Genomic DNA, 5,178 nt, shown 5'->3' on the forward strand with positions numbered 1-5,178 from the left:
TCTCTCTCTGTCCTCTGTCTCTCTCTCCCTCTATTTTAGCCCGGTCTCCTCAATCATTCCCTTTCGAAGTACATGTATTCAAAGAAGTTCAGATCTCGGTAAAAGTCCTTTACACGTTAAAAAAAAATTATAATATATTACATTCGAAATAAAACTTTCAACGATGCAACCGTTAACTTTAGCAAATCATGTTTATGCTAAAGAAATTAACTTACACATTTTAGCAAAAAGTAAGGTCCTCATATTTAGCCAGAGTTACGTGTCTACAAAATGGACGCCGTTCATTAACTCAAATAATAAGAATAACGCAACTGTGTGAACGATCTGGGTCCAAACTCCTTATGTTCTGCATAGTTTTATATGTTGCAATGTCTGCATAAGTATATAGGCTACAGAACAAACCGTTACCTCATCTGTTTTCTAGCACGCACTTCTCACAAGTAATAGGGGGGAAAAACCAGGTTACCCCAACACTAATTTATACTTATATTTTCAAGACATTCCCGTTATAGTTATAGCATCACATTTATTCAAACAGTGTCAATGTGTTAAAATTAAGGGAAGCGTTACACTTCATCGAAAAGCAGATGTGTCAAGACGCGGTGGAATCAGGCGCTGGTCAATTTTTGGGTATATAAAGTTATTGGTATCATCTTAAAGCCTGTTTATTTGTCTTGCTTTCGATGAATTAAATAGCCACCTATCTTGAATAGAAGTCGAGATATTTGAGATTGAAGGAGGTGGGGGTCGCCTTGTTTCAGAGGTAAAATTAGCGAGAAAATGGCCACCACAGTTTAGTGACCTCCCAAAGCTTGAGAGCCCTAGGAAATTACAATCTGTCTTTTATTGGACCTCGTATCAACGAGTTCCAGTAAAACGTATACATGAATATGTTCTATATGGACATAAAAAGTGTTGAGCAAAAAAAATATTTAAAAATCGGTAAAAACTGCCAAACGGGCGGAAAATGCCAATGTCTTCGATTTTATTATTTTGACGAGCGCCTGATTACACCACGATGACTTACAAATATGTATATAACCAAAGTTAATATCATATTTTCGTAACGTTGATAAAATATTCTGAGTATCAAAATTTGTCTGTTTAAGTATGTAAGCCATGTTTACCAAAATTTGTCAAGGAAACAATAAAGTTGATTGACGTCGTATTTTCATGAACTGCTACTGATCTTGAGCACTTTTCTGTTGACAAAACAGCAACGATACATTTCTGACCGTGCATTACACCGGGGAGTGTTATTAACCTGATTTTCCTGCTGCTGCCATTCCGATGACTCTGTTTGTTTGTGTTTGTTTAGTATAGGGTTTTACGGCGCTCGCAACTGCATAAGGTCATATGAGCGCGCGGGACACACCTAATACTTTTTCGTTGGTAGGAAATTTTGAATTTTGCCCGGGTGGCGGCCGAAGCCTACTCTTATCGATTTTAGACCACCAAGGGATCTTTAACGTGCGCAACTTGCACACGGGCCCTCCGAGATTTTTCGCCCTTGTCCGAGAAGGCTAGGTGTAGATCTTTCCTACCAGAAGATCAGGGGTGTGGCAGAAAGACAGCAGTTAGGAGGAGCCAGGGAGTAGCAGTAGAAAGGCTGCAGAAAGAGTCAGGAGCCCAGAGGAGGGGGCAAAGGGGGTGAGGGGGTGGGGGCAGAAAGTGGAAATGAAAGCAGACAACAGAACATTGTTAGAAATCAGGAAAGGATGTGAAAGGAGACAATTTTAGAGAAGAAAATTTTTTGGTCGTTACCCGGAATCGAACCCGGGACCTTTGAATGAGAGGCCAACACCTTAACCTCTAGGCCACGAGAGCCCCCCGATGACTCTTGTCGAAACAAATACAATTCATTAAATAAAAGATGACGAAAGAATTGATGGTGAAGAAGTTCAATTCAATATTGTTGTTTGGGATTGTGTCCTGTTTTAACACGATGGTGTAATTTAAAAGACGGGACCTTCGTTTTACTTTAACATATCATTATATCGCTGATGGTACCCTAGGGATAGATTGCATATGACTGCAGTTCGAACCCCAAAACGCATTCTTAACGCAATTTTACGATTGTCTACTCTTTAACATTAGTTTTTACGGTTATCAAACTTTAAACTGAGATTGTTAGCATCTTGAAATAAGGTATACTAATGAAATAAAATCTAAGATACCAGATGACCAGAAAAAAAAGTTCGCCTAAAAGAAAGCCGATAAAGCCGTTATGAATTAAGATACAAACACCAAAGACCTCACCGAATCACGGACCACCCTGACCTTTTCAGTAGCGCGTTATTTTTACAGTATGTTACTCGGGGCTCAGAATTCGAGTTTTTTTCTTCTATGGACCTAAACCTTTCAAAATTTGCAGCCCCTTTCAAACTGGACCTTTTGCTTGGAATATCATATTTGTTACAGATAACTATCCCGTATGTCCGAGCTAAAAATGCACATGTAGATTTGGGAGATTTCGTTTGTTGAAACATCTTCACTACGGAAGCAGGGGTTATCTGTTTTATCATCTTTCCGTAGTGCGACAGCAATTAACTTTTTTTTAAAAACATAATCCGAATGAATGTTCTAGCTTTCCGTCAATTTTGATGTCAACTGGATCATAAACAAGAAAGTTTTAACATTTCTTTGAACGAACTTTTTTCTGGTCAGCTGGTACATTTTAGATGCTACTTTATCTCAAGATAATCATGACATATTTTGCCCGCTCTGTTCTGACAATAGTGAAGTGATATTTTATTATTAATTTCTTATTTCCAGCACTTTTACTGCTGTAGTTCCTGCAGCTCCAAAGAAGAAACATGATCTTATGCCTCACAACCCAAGGAGAGAGCCGTGGAACCCGCTAGTGATGCGTAGACCTCACAGCAAACGTGCTCTGTACCAGGTCCTGCCATATAGTCCGAGGAAAGCTGAACATCCCATGTCCAGAGCTGGGGTCCTCAAGGGAAGAAAGCTGTACCAGATCCCAGAGGAGACAGAGAACTGTTCTATGGAAGTACAGGAGGAGAAAGCATCAGTGAGTACCTCAGTCGTCTTTTTCATATGCTTGTTAGTCAAATCTTTGCGTTCCCCTGCTACATTTCAGGGGTAGTTAACTACATTTTCTTCAACCCGCAGTGCAACTGATTTTAATGTATTTGACCGTTACCGTTTTCCTTAATTCGTACGGCGCATCGATTTCAGGACCACCAAGGGATCTTTAACGTGCCCAATTTGCACACAGGGCCTCCGATATGTTTCGCCCTTATCCGAGAAAGATACGAGTTCGATCTTATCTACCATGGGTTCAGGGGTGTGGATGAAAAACAGCTGTAAGAAGGTACCAGGAGTAGCAATAGAAAGAGTAAGAAGAATAGAAGAGAGGAACCCAGAGAATGGGGAAAAGGGAAAGGGGGGGGGGGGGGGGCGTAAGTCGAGAGGAAAGCAAATTTTATGACAGAACGTGACAAGAGAACAGCAAAGAGATCGAAAAGAGAAAATTTTAGATAAGAAGCCTATTCCTCGCTGTCAGGTTTCAAACCTGGGACTTATGGAATAAAAGGCGAACATCTTACTATCTTTCTCATCACCTCCTCCCTCTGTCTCTTCGCGTCTCTCTCTCTCTCTCTCTCTCTCTCTCTCTCTCTCTCTCTCTCTCTCTCTCATATTTATCACTGTCTGACAAAGTTCCTTCACTCTCCATGTCTGTATCTTAATTCATACCGCTTGGTGTATCCAGAATATTTTCTACAACATTTTAAAAAATGATATATTAATATGTATCCCGCATACCCCCACTTTCACCCCACCTCTTCTTCTTTCATTTTCTCCCAACTCTGTTTCTTTAATACGGCTCACACCATTGTAATGGTTTCAGAAAATCACTGATAGGCTTCGATTTTTTACTCTGCGACTGTTGTTTCTGTCTGTATTCTTTTTCCCCACCCTAAAAATAGCAGTTGTCGAGTCTTGTGCTTTTTTCCCCCTCAAACTTATTTTTCTTTTTTTTAAGTTTCTCAGTACATTGTAGTTGACCTTACTACTCTAAGCACCATACCTACAGTGACAATCTTTGCTATTACTATTGTTATGAGGATTCGCTAATATCGTTTCTAAAGTCTTAGCTAAGAATCTGGCATTGTTCAAAACAACGTGTGCACACAAAAAGGCCTAACCATATTATAGTGCATTTATTTTTTTTCGCAGTGTGTGTATGTGGCGTCGGTGGCCTAGTGGTTAGGCTCTCGGACTCGCAACCGTAAGGTCGTGGGTTCGAATCCCGTCAAGGGCCCGACGTTGTGTCCTTGGGAAAGGCACTTTGCACGAATTTTCCTCACTTCACCCAGGTGGGAATGGGTACCCGGCTATAGACAGCGAAAGATCTTGTCAGTTTGTTAGTGTTTGAGCGCTTAATAGGCTGCTTGCACTGTATGCTTCCCGGGAAGCTGAGAATGTTTCAGAGTGTTCTATGGTCTGCTGGGGTAATAATATAGTGTAAAGCGCATAGAGTCTGCTGTTGAGCGGGGATATGCGCTATACAAATGCTATCTATTATTATTATTATTATGTGTGTGTGTGTGTGTGTGTGTGTGTGTGTGTGTGTGTGCGTGTTTTTGTGTGTGTTTCTGTATGTGTGTTTGTTTGTTTGTTTGTCTGATTGTATAAGGCGAAGAAAGAGAAGGGGATAACAAAGACAACAAGAATTGTCAGGGAATACACTTTGACATGCAAACTTTCTAGATGTACGTACTAGTTTTCATCCTTGGCTATCGTTTGATGCGACTGCAATCTGTTCCTTTGGTTTTTTGGTGGGTTTTTTCAACGCTGTTAATCTGACCGAAAAAACTTCCCTTTCAGTTGAAGGAAAACTAGGAAGAGGAGCAGAAGAAAGCCCCAGAATCAAGAGAGACCATGATGTTTTAGAGATTTGCTGTCACCAACAAAGTATGGAAAACTTTCACCCAGGCTGAAGACAATGCACGGTGGAAGAATGAGATATCCTGATTCTCTTCATGTGTTGATCGATATGAACGGATATGCGAGAGAGAGAAAGAGAGAGAGAAAGAGAGAGAGAGAGAGAGAAAGAGAGAGAGAGAGAGAGAGAGAGAGAGAGAGAGAATACTTTTATATGTATTCTCAATAACGTATTTTCTTCCTCTTGTGTGTGTGTGTGCGTTTGTG

This window comes from Aplysia californica, unplaced genomic scaffold (assembly GCF_000002075.1).
Source record: "Aplysia californica isolate F4 #8 unplaced genomic scaffold, AplCal3.0 scaffold00045, whole genome shotgun sequence".
In the NCBI taxonomy this organism is placed as follows: domain Eukaryota; kingdom Metazoa; phylum Mollusca; class Gastropoda; order Aplysiida; family Aplysiidae; genus Aplysia; species Aplysia californica.